The sequence below is a fragment of the Peromyscus leucopus genome, chromosome 10 (genome assembly GCF_004664715.2).
Source record: "Peromyscus leucopus breed LL Stock chromosome 10, UCI_PerLeu_2.1, whole genome shotgun sequence".
In the NCBI taxonomy this organism is placed as follows: Eukaryota; Metazoa; Chordata; class Mammalia; order Rodentia; family Cricetidae; genus Peromyscus; species Peromyscus leucopus.
The window spans coordinates 40,445,732-40,464,889 of NC_051071.1; the positions used below are offsets into that span (position 1 = coordinate 40,445,732).

Genomic DNA, 19,158 nt, shown 5'->3' on the forward strand with positions numbered 1-19,158 from the left:
CATGTATATGTAAGTATTTGCTCATTTACTATTTTAAAAACTAAACTCAACACTTTTTTGGGAGGGGGGTTGTAACCTGTAATAGCAAATACGTGTTTTCCATTTAGAAAACACAAATCCTATTTATAGAGCACCCCTGTGAATTCTGCGCATCCCTTTGCTCAAGAATATTTAGGGGTTTGATTTAACAAATTTGGAGAACTACGAGGCTCTCAAAACTAGAAGATATACTCACAAATCTGTAAAGAGTTCAAATAACTGACACTTGAAAGACTATCCGTACACCTGGAGGAAAGGCCAGGAATTGTAAGAGACAGCAGCCCGATGACTGTCAGTCTGAATCAGAAGAAGAGAGTAATCCAGCAGCTGTAGTCAAGATGGGCAAGCACAGCCTAGAAAATGCTAGACCCGTGTGCGCTGTTTGAATCTTGGAGAGTAGCACTGTGGTGTGCTTTAGCTATTTAATCGATTGGAAGTTGTAGAGGCAAAAGTCAGGGCCACAGATGGCAGGTGCAGTACCTTAAGGTCTGTTAGAAAATGGCACCCTACTGCAAAATCCAGTTCCGTAGGTGAACTGCTTGGGGAGGAGAGCATGGATTGCTTCTCGGATTTCTTTGCTCCTGCCACTGGCCACCTTTGGTAAAGGATAGCTCTATTCACAGCCTTTGATAACACTGACATGACCTGTCCATATGTGCTGGAGTCCATCACCAGCATGCTACATGGGGACTCTTCAGGGTTGTGTCAGAAGAATGAGATAACTACTCATTGTGCTTAGGTATATCATATGGCATACAATTAGTAGGGAAGAATTTTCAGTGCTACTCAAATTTTGAGTATAAAGGTTTAAGAGAAACTGATTTCCCCATGCTGAAGAGACTCAAGCAATGGTTTGGTCATGGGAGATAAGAAAACAGCTCATTCACTACAACTGAAAGCTCAGATCTAAGGGGAGTTCAGGGCCAAGTTGGTTGAGACTGAATTTGGGAAGGTGGTTTTCAAACAGTAGTAGGCACCAGAACACCTGGAGGCTACAAGTACATGTCTCTGCACCTGAGCCAAGAATTGATGCAATCAACATTCTAGCAGATTCCCAAAGGCATCTCTTCAAGGGGTTTTCTTTTGGTTTCAACTTTTCTTTTGAGGAAAAAAATATGAAGAACCAGAGAAAAGTGGACTTAACTTTAAATTCAAAATATTTCTCTTCTCATGTTATTTAAGAAATACAAAAAGTTGTGAAATGAATACATTTTCCCTAATGATATTCTTATATGAATACAGACATGGTCACTTTTATTTCTTCCAAATAATTTCTAACCAAGTATTCACCAAGACTATTTTAAAGCTATTGTCCCACGGAAATATGGAAGTAGTCATAACTTAGACGTTGATTTTTGAATTGAAGCAGTTAGTAAATGGAAGTTGGGTCAATGTTGAAAGATGCAGACAATATTTGAAAGGAGCTAATAGGGATTTCTCACACTTCCTAGTTTCTCTTTGGGAGTCTTAATAAGTGAGAATTCAGTACTTGGACTCACGATCCTGGTGAGGAGTAGAGTCCAGGGGTCAAAAGCACGGGCCAGATCCTGGTCCCATCTGTCACAAGGCATGCCACTATCACTGAGGTTTAGTAGCTCCATCTCAACGTAGAGGATAAGAAAACTACCTTGTAGGGTTGGGGAGACGGCTCCGCTGATAAAGTACGTGCTGGGCAAGCATGTTGACCTGACATGGTGGTGCGGGTCTGTAATCCAGTGCTGAGGAGGCAGAGACAGGAAGAGCGCCAAGGCTCATTGGCTAGTCAGTCTAGCTACCAGAATTAGAGCGCTTTGGGCTCAGTGACAGACTCCACCTCAAAAAATAAAGTGGAGAGCAATTGAGGAAGACACCTGAAGATAACATCTGGCCTGTACACACATAGAGGGAAGGAGGGAGGGAAGGAAAGGAGGAGGGAGGGAGGAAGGGGGGAGAGAGAGAATACATTTTTTAAAATTAACTTGCACAATAGTTAAGAGAATGGATGAGATCATCTGTGATGACCCAGAGCAAATTCTCTGTCAATGGTAAGTTGGTGTCAGGATAGACAAAACCTACACACAAACGTCAGAATGATTTGCGGGAGTCGTGAAGCAGTGTCTCCTTGGCTGACTCTCCGGGACAGGCAGGGAATGCAACAGACAAGTTGTGTGGAAAGAAACAAAAGCACTGACCAGATTTAAGAGAGGGGGCGGGGCAGAGGCAGGGTTAGACCGAGCTCCGGAGGCTCTGCCTATAGCTTGAATGAACTCTCTCCTAGGACCGGAGTAATAGAACTTTACAGCAGTTACATTAGAACTGCTTTGGAATTTGTGATGCTTTTAAATATGGTTTAAAATTACAATACCCAAAGCTGGTGAAGTCGCAATCAACTGCCATGCCTGTAAGCTCATGGCGGCAAACTATCTTTCTTATAAATAATTTGGCCATGAGGATTAGAAGTTAAACACATATTTGTTCTTTTTCACTTGGTTCTTATTGTCCTTACTGAAGGAAAAGGAAGGAGGTGATTGCTTTTACCACATATATTGGAGAGCAACCCCGCTCTCGAAAGCAGCTGCAGTGACTTAAAGGCTATTTAAGAAGGCTGTGTAGCAACGTGTCCCAGTTGCTTGGTGCATAACAAAATTACCTTAAAACATAGCAGCTTGAAGCAATCATTTTGCTTTGTTCACAGTTTTTTTTTTTTTTTCTTTTTTTTTTTTTTGAGCAGGAACTCAGAAGGAGTTCAACTCCTGCTTGGAGTGTGTCAAGGACTGTGTGTATATCTCTAGCATGGTTGTAGTCGTTGGGCGACTTGACCTGGCTCTCTGTCCACGCTGCAGTCATCAGAGGCTTGACCTGGCTCTCTGTCCACGGTGGCTCACAGACGTTTCAGCTGGACAGCTGTCAAGTGCAAGCTTAGCTGGGACATGGCCAGAGCTCCTACCTTCAGCCTCTCTGACATGGCAGCTTCTGCTGGTCACTTACCCAGATTTGGTTGCTCCCAGGACTGCTGCTCTAAGACCATCATGGCTGTTGTTGATCTCATCTAGAAAGCTATGTAGCATTATGTTCTTCTGGTCACAAGTGTGTCACTAAGCCTGGCCGAAACTAAAGAAGAGGGTAAACGTCACTGGCCAAAGGGAAGACTGGCAAGGGAATGCAAGGCCTTTTCAAAAAAAAAAAATGCTTATGTGGGGCTAGAGAGACAGCTCAGTCCTTAAGAGTACTTCCTACCCTTTTTTTTTTTTTTTTGGTTTTTCGAGACAGGGTTTCTCTGTGTAGCTTTGCGCCTTTCCTGGAATTCACTTGGTAGTCCAGGCTGGCCTCGAACTCACAGAGATCCGCCTGGCTCTGCCTCCCGAGTGCTGGGATTAAAGGCATGTGCCACCACTGCCTGGCTCTTCCTACCCTTCTTAACCCAGCTCTAGGAGAACTAATGCCCTCTTCTGGCCTCTGTGGGGCACCTGCATGCATGTGCACGTGCTACATATATGTGTGTGTACATATACATATATGTGTATATACACAAAATTAAAGCAAAAATATTGTAGTAATACCTTTATACTTCTTACAAATTTTAATTGAAAACAAAAGAACTTTTCCTTTTTCCTCTTTACTTTTGTATTTGCAGCTCTCTTTTCTATTTTTTCAACTTTATTAGTTTTCTATGTGTGTGTGTGTGTGTGTGTGTGTGTGTGTGTGTGTGTGTACACATTGTATGTTGTGCATGTGGAGGTCAGAGGACAACTCAAAGGAGTTAGTTCTCTACTTTGACCATGTGGATACTACGGATCAAATTTAGGCCATCAGACTTGCAGGCAAGCGTCTTCACCCACAACCATCTCGCTGGCCCGTCCTTTCTCCTTTTATTGTTGGCCTCTTCCACACGTTGCCTGGATACTTCCCTTTAGGGGACCACAGAGTTCATTTGGTACATTTTCTACTTCCCATACTGCAGGTGATACTTCTGTTGAAGTTTCTCCCACTATATAACAAAGATCTTCTTTGCCTATAATTCTTGTAATGTTTCTCTGGCTTTCCCAGAAGCTCTCACTGATAACCACCCCGACTGCTATCAGATTTCAGCTCTCTCAACTTTTGCCTGCAGTCTGATCTCAAAGATGACGCCATGTGCTTTAATTTTTTTTATTATTATTATAGCAACCCCTTATTTGCAGATACCAAAATTCACTTTGGTTATTATCACCATGTGAAAATTTTTCTCCAAGTGTACTGGCTTAAAACAACCATTTTATTTTGCTGGTAATTTGGAGCTTCAGAAATTTGAAAAGGGCTCAGCTGAGCCTCTCTCCATTGAGGTCATTCATGCAGTAGAGGCAGGATGTCAGCTGGGGCTGCAAATACCAGCTGAGTTGACGGGACTGGCAGTGTGAGATGGCCCACTCCTACAGTCAGGATTTGATGCTGGCTGTCAGCTACAAGCCCGGCCGTCCAGCACTCTGCTGGCATGCAGACTCTGTGGCTAGGCAGTCTCAGGACAGCCAGCCTTCCTCTGCAGTGCTCATATCCCCTGGAACGAAGGCCCCCAAAGAACAGGCTGAGACTTGGTGGCATTTTCTGGTCTGCACGTGAAACGTAAACAGCATCTCTTTGCTGTGTGGTATTGCTTATAGAGTGGTCACAAAGTCATCCCGGCTTCGTGGGTACCACTTCTCAAGAATTTGTACAACCAAGGTTAAGGAGAGTAAGCAGAACAGAATCCCCTGTGTCCTATGTTGAAATGATAGATACAGATAGGAGGATGGAGAACAACGGACAGAAGTGAAAAAAAAAAAGGTAATTATTCTGTTGTTGTAGATTTTCTCTGCTTGTTTTATAATTAAAAAAAAAAGGAAAGATGGGGAAAAGATGCACGTCTTAGAGATTCTATACTTCTGATTTATCACCCAGGCTCCATTTTCTGTGTTATCTTTACTGTAACTCTGAGAATCCTTTCAAGCTGGCTTTGGGGATTCAGGGTTGGGGTGCCACGAAACACTGAGAATTCAACTGTTGGGACACGGGCAGCTCCGGCCCTAGTGGGGGATGGGTTACACTTTAGACTGCGGGCTCTGACCCGATGCTTCAAGGATCCTCTCCTTCGGGGTCAGGAGGAAGCCTAAAGGTGAAATCTACGTCCGCGCAGGAGCAGGACCTCCCAAGCATTGTCACACTCGGCTGCCCTCCGGTCCTGACTGCTCTATGAAACAATTAGCAGGAGAAATAGGTCAAACAATAGAAGTGGACAGGGGGGCCAACCTGTCTGAACAGAATGTGCTTACATTCAGCCCCCGAGGCAACGAGGAGTCAAAGCCAGCTATGTGTGTCATTATATATGCCAACCCTCACCTGCTTTGCTCTCCATACTGTGACACCCAGAGTGCTTTACTGACCTGGTTTTGCTCACATAGCGGGCCTTGGGCAGCAACACAGAACAAGGGCCTATCATGGGCCGCACCGTGGGTTTCACGCATTGAAACCCTCATCCTAATGCGACTTATTCGAAGATGATGTGTTTTCAGAGGTCATCCAGGTTAAGTGTGCGTCTATGCCTGGGACCTTATCGAATAACCCTGACATTGTTATGAGATGAGGAGGAAGACAGCAGGTCCTTAGACCAGCCAGGTCCCTTCCTTATAGGAGCCCGGAGCGCAACAGCTGCAAACAGCAGCCTGCTCAGCAGTGTATCCATTCCGCTGCTTGTGCAGGTTGTCTCACGTGACCTTGGAGACAGCCTTTTCCAGTGGCTGCTTCCACGTTTGATCTCATGCTGTTCCTAATCTAAGCTCTGGCAGGTATGTGGAGTGCCTCCAGGAAGCCCCAGAGTGCAGTGGCCTCTGTTCCCATCATCACATCCACCCACAGCAAGCCATAGAAGAAGGAGTGTGTGACTGAGACTCCACATGGGGCCTGTATGGAGTTTCCACATCTCAAAGTGAGTTTTACCAAGGATGCATATGAAGGCAGGAGGTCTAACTGGACACAGTGGTACACACCTGTAACCTCATCACTCGAGAGGACAGGTGGGCACAGTGGACACACCTGTAACCTCAGCACTCAGGAGGACAGGTGACTTCTGAGTCAGCCTGGAATGAACGATTAGATTCTTTCTCAAAATAAGCAAACAAACAAAGGACAGGGTGGCTGAAAGGCAGCTCTGGGATTTCTGTGTTTGTAATGTCACACTTACTCTGAAGAGTGGTGTCCTGGAAAGAGGTAGCCTTGAACTCCGGAGGGACTCCACTGTGCTTCCCATTTCTACCCTCACCAATATTTTTCACGGCCTATATAAACAATTATAAAAAGAGACAGCGTACTCATGGAGGAAAGGCCATGTGAGGACACTAGAAGGAAGCCATCTACAAGCTGAAGAGAGGGGCCACAGGAGAAACCAACTCTGCTGACATCTTATTTGGATTTCCAGCCTCCATGTCTGTGACTAAATAAATCCCTTGGCCTCCTCTATCCCGTCTGTGTGTTTTGTCGGGGTGGCCTGAGCAGACGCCTATACAAACCTCCAAGCCTTTCCTACCATCCCTTAGGCATGCCTTCAGCAGCTACTTAGCATTTTCTTTGCTTTCTAGCATAAGCCATTATGTGTCATTTAATTCTTTCTTGCCCATGGTGGGCAGACTGGTGATCCTCTCCGAAAAGCCAACTGCCTTGTAAACCTCCAAACCCGCGAGTGTGTTGATGGTATTCAGTTCGTCCAGGAATGCCTTCCGTGAGTACCAAGAAGAAAGTTTTTGAAAAGACACTTTTGTGTTCTTGCCCATTGAAAGAAGCATTGAAAAGACTCATAATTGAAATTCGAGAAAAATGAAGATTTGTTTCTAGGGTGAGGACGGTCTGCTTCTCTCTGTCTCTGCACGGCACAGATAAGCGGGAGTGGTCCAGCGTTGCCATGGATGGGTTTAAAGTGGACAGGAGAGGAACTCCTGGATGTCTGCAGTGAGGTACATGCAAGAGCTGAGGGGATGATGATGCTTACAGCTCATTCTCTGATCTCCAAGGTCTGCCACAGGGACATCTTCTCACCAACGTGGAGGGCCAAAGAGATGACTTCGAATACGTAAAGGCATTTTTGTGGAGCTGGCAAATAAATCAGAGGACCGATTTATTGACTCAACTGGTAGTTAGATTTGTGTTTTCATTGATTCTTACGTGGATACATAAATGGAACCCTTTACGAATTTGTGTGTGCCATCCTAGGGGGAGGCCATGCTGATGGTCTCTGTATTATTCCAGGTTAAGATATATATATGTGCTACCAAAGGAATATAATGGTTAGTTTTAAAAGGAGGAAAGAAAAATGACCCAGAAAGGAGGAATCTAATTTAACAAAGTAATGGGGGAAAATTATACTTACTCTAAACTGAAGAGATGAAATCCAAAAGGAAAAAGGCAGCGGGGAAACTGGAAGTCTTGAGAATCACACTGAGTGGTCTAGGGCCATCACATCTGTGCTTGCTGACCTTCCTTTCCACATGCACACAATGTCAGCAGAAAGCTACTGCTGGAGAGCTCGAACACACTGGTGCTGGACCTGAAGCTGACGCTAGACACTGTAGACCAGACAGCAAGGTAACTGGGAGAGCATTGGACCAAGGGGCCCTCCTCCAGGCTTCTTGCGGACTAACTTGTTTCCTATGCGTGCTGGTTGGCCTTGACTGTCAGCTCAGGCTTGGGGTCAGAGGTGTTTACAGTGGTTGGACCTTACATGAGTAAGCCTTAGCTGCAAGACTCAGAACTCGAAAAGACTGGTGGCAAAAAGAGCTTCAGCCCGTTTGCTAGAATCCACGGTGTGCTGGGAAAATGATGGACATTGAAAGTGGGGACTGACATGTGTGATGGACTGAGAATGGCCCCCATAGGCTCATCTGTCTGAATACATGGTCCCCAGTTGGTGAAACTGGCAAGGATTGGAAGATGTGACCTCCTTGTTGGAGGAGACACGTCACTGGGGGTTGGCTTTGAGGTTTGTGCCATTCCCACTCTCTCTCTCCTCTCTCCCTCCCTCCCTCCCCCATGCTTGTGCATCAAGATGTGAGCTCTCAGCTACTGTTCCAGTGCCATGCCTGCCTGACTGGTGCCACACCCCCTAACATGATGATCATGGAGTCTAACCCTTAGAAACCATAAGCCCTAGATCAACTCTTCCTTCTGTAAGTTGCCTTGGTCATGGTGTCTTATCACAGCGATAGAAAAGTAACTAAGATAACAAATGAGCAAAGGGAGATATTGACCCTGAGCAAGGGTGGCACCATCCAATAGGCTGGAGAAGGAGAAGGCAGTATGGGCATGTGTACCAGTCCCCTTTCCTCCTGTGCATGCCAGCAGCAGCTGGCATTGCCCACAGACTTTAGACTCCAGCTCCGTTGGCTTTTCAACATGGATTCAATACCAGGACCTCTCCAGGGAGCTTCCAAGGGTTTCAGCACTGCATTAGAACTGTTGAGGCAGATGGCTTCTTAGACTGAGTAACTGCAGTGATCTCTGTGTCTCCAGCATACACACAGTCACTGTTGGCCTATCCATCACCCTGTCATGTGAACCAATCCAACAGATCCCTTTTGTAATACACATATGTACTTTATTGGTCTATTCTTCTAAAGAACCCCATCTAAGGCAACCTGAGAGCCACCAAGGCCCTTCCAGCTTAGATTTGTGCTTAACTCACAAGTTGCTCTTTTTCAATGTGTTCACGATTGGGGTTTCTCAGAACCTTCCAGAAGTCCTGAGAACAGTGTTTCGTGTAATGATCAACAGATAGGGGTTTTATTTAGTTGTTTAGCTACAAGACTTTGAAACTTTGAAGCTATGTGTGCTGAGGTAAGCTCAATGGGACTAACCACACACCCTTGTGGTAAGTGGGGCTCAGGGACCATCTGCATTAAACCTGGATGATGCCAGGTCTGGGTCTCACTGAATTGCTCTCCTGATTTCTGATCGCTTGTGGAAATAGGGAACACTGATGCACCTATGTTTTCAGATTAAATGGTTCTAAGGAGACCAGCACTCCTTTCTTGGAGCTCAGACAGATTTCAGGAGTCAATCCATAGCACAATGCCACAGCTCGCAGACAGCAAGGTGAATAGGTCCAAGTGACACAACCTGAGCCTTTGAGAGATGTCAGGCACAGGATAGAAATAGCTGGGAATGCTGGCTGTCCTGATAGAGAGCCGGGAATGTAGTCCCTCCATGACTGTTTGACTTGATGGAACACATGTGCAGGGATGTGATGGCTTAGAGCCCATCCAAAACGGTGTAGCTGGCTCTGGTGCTGAAGCCGAATCCCTTTGTGAATGACCTGGGAAATCTCCGCAGTCCTTTCATAATGGAGAGAAGCAAAGGGTGGCTGTCCATCATTTTCCCAGCACACCATGGATTCTAGCAAACGGACTGAAACTCTTTTTGCCACCAGTCTTTTCGAGTTCTGAGTCTTGCAGCTAAGGCTTAGTCAAGGCAACAGAGAGAATCATTTTGTATGACCTACTGTGCCGGGAATTAGCGTTTTGGCTTCTGGATCCTGGGAAAGTCTGTGAAGTTCCCAAGGGAGATAACCAGCTGGGGATAGCAAGGTAGGCTTATGTCAATGAGTGTTTACCAAGCAGTATAGAAATAGGCCAATGTCTTCCCAAGCCAAGTACCTGGGTGCATGCCGGTCCTCCGTGCACCATACCACACCTGCAGTTTGCACAGGTGGCCTCCCTTGTCCCTCCTGACAGGATTCAGAAGGAGATGAGGATAGAAGAGTGGCCTGTCTCCTCCATGCTGAGACAGCTTGACCTGCACCCCTCCTGCATGAACAGAGAAGCCAAGGGAAGAGACCCCCACATGCTTGGCCCTTCTTGCATCTGCAAATGAGACAAGTCTCCACACCAGCTCCCTGTCTTAACGACACCATCTGCCTTACCTAAAAATCAAAGATTAGCTGATTTTTAACTGCAGCCCTCCTGCTTCTGGGCCAGTCTGAATGTGAGTTGATTCGTTAGCTGGCAAAATGAAACTATTTTCATAAACACGGCTCCCCCATTCACAGTCTCCACAAACTCACCCCACAGCTCCCCACTGCAAACTGAAGCTGACTCTGTCTCCCTCTGATTCTCAGCAGCCCCAGATTCTGCAGACAGCTGCTTCCACAGCTTCAGAGTGGCTTTGACAGAACCCAAGAATTCTGAGAACCAGAGTGTCACATATGGTCACAGTGAGGTTCAGTGGGACTCTTCAGACCTCCCATGCTGTCGCTAGGACCTGGGTCTGTTTACTGGGCTAAGAACTTCAAGAGCACATCCCCAATGGTATCATGGTTATTCCTGCTCATCAAGTTGATGTGGTTTAGAATCACCATGGAAACACTCTTCTAGACATGTCTGTGAGGACGTTTCTGGGTTGGGTTGGGGTGGAAAGACCCGGACTATCTGTGAGTAGCATCCTTCCCTGACTCGGATCCTGAGCTGAATAATGAAAAGGGGAGCTGAGCACTAGCGTTCGCTTCTCTCTGCTTCCTGAATGTGGGCACAACATGACCAGCTGTCCGACTCTCCTGCACCATGGCTCCCCTGCCATGGTGGATACCGTCCTCAAAAAGTCTTCCATCCCTAAGCTGTTTTGTGTCAGGCATCTTACCACAGCAATCAGAAAAGTGACTAATAGAGATGCTCTCCAATTCTTCTCCTGTGGTTTGAGATTCAGCTCTTCAGGAAACGCAGTCGGTATGATAGACCACAGCAGAGAGGGGGTGGATTCTAAAGCCAACTTCCATTATTTAGTGAAGGAAGTAGATCCCATTGCTAGGAACATGGGACTTTACAGAAGTCACTGCCAGAGGAGAGGGGAGGTGAGGCTGCTCTCGGTGTTTTCAATAATGCATAGATACTCTTCAGGAAAGGCCAGGAAGATGCTTACTGCCAATCTCTTTGAGGTCTGAATTTGGACCCTGGAGTTCTTCAAGAGGATGAATGGAATTAGATTTTCCTTTATTTCATTAAAAATTATATTACATTTATTTATTAATTAATTTATTCATTCATCTATTTATTTAGTGTGTGTATGCCTGTGTACCATGGTTCATGTTCGATGGTTAGAGGACAATATGAGGGAGTCAACACTCTTCTTATACCTTGTGGGGATCAAACTTGTGTCTTCAGGCTTGGCGGCAGGCCCCTCTCTCTGCTAAGCCATCTTGCAGGCCCAAATTTTCTTAAAGGAATACAGTCACAATTTAAGATCAACTTTCTCCTATCAGTCCTAGTGAATCTTCCTGTACAATCAAAGGTCTCTGCTGCTGACCAAAAAGAATTGATAATCTTCTAATAAAAGCATCTACTTCAGGGGCCATGGAAATGAAAAGACATGAACAAACAAAACCAACAACAACCTTGTCTTCTCATAGTCCTCAGTTTTAATGAAGTCTGTGGGATACGGACACACGTCAATGGCTGCTCCTGAGGGAACAGCTGAGACATTTTGGAGAGAGTCTGCTAAGTTGTGATAATTAATGTCATGTGTTCAGTTGACTGACCCACGGTACTCAGATGCTTGGCCAGACGTTACTCTGGGTGACGCTGAAAGAGAGAGACAGAGGCACAGGTGTCTGCATGCACAGACTTGCATGCGGCCTGGGGAGGGCATCAACTGCCCTCTGTCACTCTCTGCCTTATTCTTTGTGATGGAGTGATGGTTATTACTTATTGTCCCAGCAATCCTCCTGTTCCCTCCCCTCCCATAGGCCTGGAATTGCAGCTGAGAGTGGCTGTGCCTGGTTTTTTATGCAGGTGCCAGAGATCTGAACTCGGGTCCCCGCGCTTGCATAGCAAGTGTTCTAACTCACGGAGCCATCTCCCTAACCCTGACAGATGGCTTTTTTATTTGGACTGCAGCACTGATTCTCACTAGCCCTCTAGCCTGCGGAGGCCCTTCTCTGCAAAAACGGATTTAGCGGTATCTAATTCCTTAAAATCAATCTCTTTTTATTTCTATGCACACATTCCCTTGGCTCTGTTGCCCCAGCTGACCCTGAGAGATGCGTTTCCCATTCTGAGGCCTTCCTTGTGATCTTTTCTCAGCCTTGCCTGGACAGTGGACTCTCCACGGCTCTCTGAAACGCAGATGCCTGGGCACCTGCTTCTGGATAGCTTGGCTGGGTGAATTGTAGCTGTGGGCTAGGGAATTACGATTTTAAAGGCTTCCTAGATCATTCTCAAGTACAAGCACCATTGAGAAATAGTGTCTAGAATTTTCAAATCTGCACAAGAACAGAGCTAAAACACATTAGCCTATTTCCTAATTAGCCAGTCCCTCTGCTGTTGGGTCTTGCCTTGACATGTCTCTACAGCAGGGCCACAATGTGTCAAATATGTTTTTTTTTCCACTATTGAACTAGAAAAGCTCTTTAGTTCATCCTGTATGAACGGCGGTACTTTATATTGACACTAATTCCTATCTTCCAGAAGAAAAGCATGCTTTTCTATTTCGTTTCAAAGTCTGATGACAATCCTTTGATGTTGGCAAATGGCTAGTTAAAATTTACATCAGCTTTCCTCCCGAGGAAAGTGGGACAGAAACAGTGGCTGCTCCACACAGCATTCGCTCTAAGAGCCAGAATGTCCAAGGAAGGAATAAATCGCCTTTTAAGAATGTCTTCCCCGGTGACTCCTAAGGTGTCGTGAAGCCTGGTCTACCGCTATATTTGCACATGAGCAAAATGATACACACATGAGGTTATCCATTAAAGCCTAGTTTGCGGAAGAAAAGAGTGGAAGCCAGCTAAATGTCTGCCATCGGGGACAGGTTAAAGAATTATAGTACATCCTAAAGTGGTGTGCTATGCACTCATAAAAATGAATGAGGCAGTTCCTCCTGCTCAGATATGGAAAGATCTAGCAGTTCACCACAGCCAGCTTGGATCCATTCATGAGGCTATTTTACTGTGTCTCTTCCTAGTGTTGCAATCAGTGGTCTTGCATGGCTTGAAGCCAGCCACACTGGGAGTTATCCCAGGGGAATTTGCACCTCTCAAAAGTAGGTTGTTAAGCATTTACTAGCACACCACTGGAAAGAACTCTAAACCCCATTGTCAGGTGAGTAAAACAAAGTGTAGTGCTGTGAGATGTTCTGTATGTCCTGTGGGAGCCTGTTCTTGGGTTCCTTGTGGCTTTACCCAGCAGGTCCACATAGAGGATGATTAGGACTACGGGCCTGAGTGCAGGTGTCTGAGATGGTCTGCACTTGGCTGTGCTGTGGGATGGTCTGTATGTCAAATTGCTCTGATTGGTCAATAAATAAAACCTGATTGGCCAGTGGCTAGGCAGGAAGTATAGGCGGGACTAACAGAGAAGAGAAATAAAAGAACAGGAAGGCAAAAGGAGTCACTGCCAGCCGCCACCCTGACAAGCAACATGAAAAGATGCCGGTTAGCCACGAGCTGCGTGGCAGGGTATAGATTTGTGGAAACGGATTAATTTAAGCTATAAGAACAGTTAGCAAGAAGCCTGCCATGGCCATACAGTTTGTAAACAATATAAGTCTCTGTGTTTACTTGGTTGGGTCTGAGCGGCTGTGGGACTGGCGGGTGACAGAGATTCATCCTGACTGTGGACCAGGCAGGAAAACTCTAGCTACAGTGTAGTGTGTCTACAGATGTGTAAGACGGGGAAATTTATGTGTTGAGAAACATGCAAGGACTTGGGGTGTCACTCGGTGGTGGAGCATTCTCTCAGTATTTATAAGGCCCTGGGTTTGGCTCCTAGCACTGCAAAAACAAACACACATACACACCCAACACCGACTTCTCAATATTTAAACATAAATTAGCATATAACCTAGAAATTCCATTCACAGATATATAATCACAAGAATCACAAGCTTGTAATCACATAGAAAATTGAACACAAGTGCTTATAGGAGCATTATCCATAACAACAACAGGATGGAAATGTCCATCAGTGGATGAAGGAGTAAATAGATTGTGAAACATACGCCTAGTAGAATATCAATCATCCCTATAAAGGAATGAAGTGTCAGATGAACAAGCCAGACATGGAAGGACAAATACTGCATGCTTTCACTTATATGTAGAAGCCAAAGTTTATCTTGAAGACACAGAGACTAGAGCAGTGTTTACCAGAGTCGGGGAAGGGTTTGGAGGAGGCAGGGATGGCGACAGGTGGGCCCAGTTGAATAGAGGAATAGTACCCAATATTCCACTGCACAGGAGGATGGCTACCGTTGACAGCAGTCAATTAAATACTGCAAAAGAGATAATAAGGATTTTGAATGTTCTCAACACAAAGCAATGGCATGTGTCTGAGGTGATACGTATGCTAATTATCCTCATCTGATTGTTACACATTGTAGCTATGTCTCGAAATGTCACGTTGTACTGCATAAAAATGCATAATTACTACATGTTAATTAGAATATATTAATAAAAATGAGTGAGGTATTGATGAATGCTCCAACTTGAATGACCCTCAAAAACATGTTGAGAACTGGGTTTGGTGCGTGCCCATTTATAATCCCAGGTTGAGGTCATCCAACTGCAAATTCAAAGGCTGCCTGGGCTGCATAGTGAGTCTGTATCTTGGTAGTTTTATTTGTTTGTTTGTGTTGTTTAATTGTTGAGAAAGAGTTTGGTCATGTAACCCTGGATGGCTTGGACCTCACTATGTAGACCAAGCTTGCCTCCAAGAGATCCATCTGCCTCTGCCTCCCTGGTGCTGGCCAGCATGACCAGTAAGAATTTACTTTTAAAAAACTAAAATAAAACCAAAAAAATCATCACACACACACACACACACACACACACACACACACACACACACTCACACTCTCAAACAAACAACAACAACTTAACCAAGAAGCATTCCACTCCAAGGAAAGCATGGAATGAAGGAATTTAGACACCAAGGGCCACTCATCATAGTGTTCCTTGCATACAATGAACCCATAATAGGCAGGCCCATGGAGAAAGCAAGCAAGGACAGGCAGAAGTGAGGAGGAGGGAGGAACAGGGAGTCGTTATTCAATGGGCAATTTTGGCTTCTGTAGTTTCATTTCCAGGATGATAAAAATGTTTTGACACTAAGAGAGAGGGGTGGGGCAGTGTTATGCAAGCACCAAAGGCCACTGAACTGTATACTTTAGAATGGGGAACTGTGTGTTACATAAACTCTATCTCAATTAACAAAGCAAACCCCCAAACCTCCGGCAGGCTGTGAATAGAAACTGATAAAGTGTCTCTGGAGAATAGTAGGTACCTAAAAGATGAGGCAAGGGCAACTTCTTTTATATATAACTTTTTATTTATTCAAATCTTTAGCCATGCATATAAAAGGAGATATAAAGATTTATTAAGACCAGACATTTCTTCTATAAAGCCCAAGATAAATGAGTGAAGAATAAGTTAATTGGGTTGGATAGATGGATCCATGGGTAGAGTGCTTACTGCCCAAGTGTAAGGACCGGAGGCACTGAAGTGTACTTCTGCAACCCCAGTGCTGGGAACCAGCAGACCTAGGGGTTTGCTGGTCAGTCTGTCTAGCTTATTCATGGGATCCAGGGTTAGTAAGAATCTCTGTCTCAAAATAACTGTGGAGAGGTAGTTGAGGAAGACATCTTAATATCAACATCTGGATGCCACAGGTACACACATGGGTAAATGCATCTGTACACCACTATGCACACACACATGGCACGGCTCAGGAATGAATTGAAGGCAACTCACAATTCATTCAGAATCTGTAAACGGAGGCTCTGCTCCACAGACTCTCACTGGCTGGCCCACCTATCCAGTAAGGTGGGAGCATCTTTGGGAGGCTGAATTGACATGACCCTGTGAGCAGTGGATGCCACAAAATTTCAAGGATGATTTGGTGGCAGATCCAGCTGGGTTGATCCAGGATACACCCAAATGCTCTTGGGTAGGCCCGGGCCTTCTCTCTGAAATGGTTTTCCTCTGTAAGATGGGAGGGGGGAGAGGGGATGGTCAGACCTACTTCTGAAACTAGTTTGACAACAGACAGGGATAGCATATACATGTGCCCATCATTTGGCAGCCACTCAGCAATGTGAAGATCCTTTCCAGGACAGAGGAGGGGTGGGAGGGGGCTGGGAGACTCTGCCTGAGTGGGAGGGGCTGCCCAGTGACATAGGGAGGCTTGTTTGGCTAACGAACGAGCTGCAGCTGGATCTTATGGCCCTTCCACTTCTTCTGCTTTTACAAACCCTGACTGTACCATTGAAGTGGAGAGTGAATAAAAAAGAAAAAGAATTAGACTCTTAGGGGTCACTAAAGCTGTGATTTATTGAGTGCTTATCATGGGCCTCATATTTTAAAGGCATTATTTCCAACTCTTGCAATAGCCCTGGAAGCAATATATTCCGGTGGTCATTTATGGGTGCTCAGAGAGTTGGTGCCAGCTACTCAGGGTTTGGGGAGTACTGTTAAGTGCCAAAGCAGGGATTTGAACCCACGGCTGCCTAATATTCTGCTGTATCACACTCTGTCTAGTGAATCACCCAAGTCAAGACTGCTGGTTTACATGGACTTAGAACATCCAGAGGATCCAGATGACAGCTGGCAGAGGCACACACATACACACAAGACTGTCTCTACCCTCACCTGTAAGGATCCTCCACTTCTGTGTCCCTGCCACTTTGACAGCGAGCTCACCACCTCCTGTGACAGCCCATTCCATTTTTAGATGACTCTAATTACTAAGGAGACTTCTAATGTGCTGTTTGCCAATCACATTCACCTGCTATGTTCATTACAACTTCATAGGCCCCGATGAGGCCATCATTAAGAACCCCATTATCTCCAGGACGGGCAATAAGGCCTCTAACACCCTCACCAAGCCAAGTCTCCAGCACTGGCAGTGCAGACAGAGCCAGGGTGGGGGTGCTCATGGCACCTTCACATGAGTCTACGACAGGTGATTATCCCTTCTGAGGGAAGATCATTCTGGATGGGGTGTATTGTCACTCGGGGCAGAGGTATAGAACAGATAGCAGAAGTTTAAAATAATGAGAGTCATGCACGTCTGCAGCACAATTCCTTGGCTAATTGAAATGCTCAGGGAAAGCAGCGGAGGTCGATTTCAGCTTCCTCCTGGTTTTCAGCCTCTCTGGCAGTTTTCTGTGAAGGACAGTCAGTCCTAAAACGATCCAACGTGAGCTCATGTCGCCAGCTTCCTGCGCAGTGAACTTTCTGTCAGATCTAACAACTAATAACAGAGATTAAAAATGGAAGAGGCTGCGAACGGGGGAACCCAAGGTCTCCCGAATGTGTGAGCTGCTCATCTGATTCTCCTCGGGGGAATGGAACCCTGTCTCCGTGATTGCGCGAACCGCAGGGAACGAAAGGATGCCGGGTCGGAGGAGTGACGGGGCTCTCCTGGGATTTCAGGTGGCAAATAGGATGGAGAATCTTAGCTTTAATGAAGACAACAGAAATCACATAATTAACACGCACTGTTAACACCTCATTAGTCTCCCGGGGCTTAAGTTATGCTAAAAATAATCAACACATTTTCTTTAAATAAGGCTCTGCTACAGGTGGCCACGAAGTCCTCCTTGGCCACAGCAGATCAAGAACATTCCCCTAAATTTACTTCAAAATGCTCCCAGAAGGCTTTGCCTTCAGTCCAAGGAAAGGATTATTAAAAACAGATGTGGAAGCATGGAGAGGAAATGAGTGAGTTATCTCGAAGTCTTTGTGGCTCTGAGTTTGACTCTGAAGTCTTACGCAGCCAGGTTTCACATCCCGCGTGTGTGAAAGCGGAGCGGCCTCTTCAGTGGTTCTGCTGGAGTTTTGATGTGGGTCTTGAGCGAAGCTGGAAAGAGGCAGTTTTGTCCCATGCATTCTCATCTTCTCTGGGTGCGATTCTCAACACCGGATCCCATAGCATTTGTTTCTACATTCCCTTCCTCCTCATCTGAGTTTGGCCACTGATCAAGAGGATTGTAAGGAAATGGAATGATGCTTCTAGATTTTGAGGTTTGGGTTTTAGAGGGCCTGAGACCTTTGGAGAACTTGGAACCACTAAGGGAGTCATATTTCCTGTTGGCCAGACCAGTTCTCAGCAGAGGCCTTGGAAGATATGAGGGCACATGAGAGAGAGCCATGGCCTCTATTTGTCTGAGGCCAAAACCTCTAGCCTATGGATACAAGACCAAAGCTACATAAGACCAAGGAAGACCCTGCTAGCCAGAATCTTGAAGCACGAGAAAAAGATGGCTAAAGCTGGTTATTTAGAAGTTGCCAAGCTTGGGGTGACTGTGGTAAAAGAAAATTGACCAAGGCACCTCTCCTCTGGCTAGTCCTTCTCTTTGCCCCTTTCACGCACACATGGCCATCTCTCAGGTGCAGAAGGCTTGGTTCGCCCCTCCCGTAGCTCCTATGTTGAAGCCCTAACTCCCAACTGAAGGGATTTGGTGGTGAGGGCTGTGAAAAGTTAGCCCTCCCCACCACGGTGGGATGTGCGTCCTTGGAAAAAAAGGAAGACAAGTCAGAACTTCCTCTGTCTGTCATTCAATGACTCAGAAAATGGTACCTGTGTGCCAGAAGAGCCTGTGGTGACACTCCCATCTTGGACACAGGTTTCCAAATGATCATCTAATGCCTACACGGTGTGGTCTGTGGCCTATAATGGACTGACCTAAGATGTCACCTCGGTGCATACTTCCAAGTCTTCTGCTAACAGTTTTGGGAAAATAGTGAATAGGTGTCCACACATTATGATGGAAAGCCTCTTGTGTTTCTTGGAAAGGTAAGGCGATTGCTGGGCGTGTTGGATGATGGTCTGGACTTCTGGATTTGAGCTAAAAGAGAAATGCAATGTTGCTTTTTTTTAAAAATTTTTTCTTGTTCTTGTTTTTTCTCTGCATGAAAATAGTGACACCACCTACTCCCATGGGACTCAGCTTCAAAACCCTGTGCTTCAAGGCTGACTGTGTGGTCAAGGGAAAGATAGTCCCAGCTTAACTGTTTGTCTATGGCCATCGCATGATCCTACAAAGTCACAGCTAGCTCTGAAGAGAATTTCCCAAATAACCCTCAACCAAAAAGCATTGTGTTCATGCCCAAACCACAGCCAATACAGAATGCTTCCACTCTTGAGCTGAGAATTGCAG

General features: G+C 45.7%; 1 non-coding gene across 1 annotated transcript; it reads left to right on the forward strand.

Moving 5' to 3' along the window:
* Window positions 1-5,623: 5,623 nt before the first annotated feature.
* LOC114690934 lies at window positions 5,624-5,757 on the forward strand. The gene has a single exon (XR_003734154.1). It is a non-coding gene; the product is annotated as a small nucleolar RNA SNORA70 (small nucleolar RNA).
* The last annotated feature ends 13,401 nt before the right edge of the window (window positions 5,758-19,158 follow it).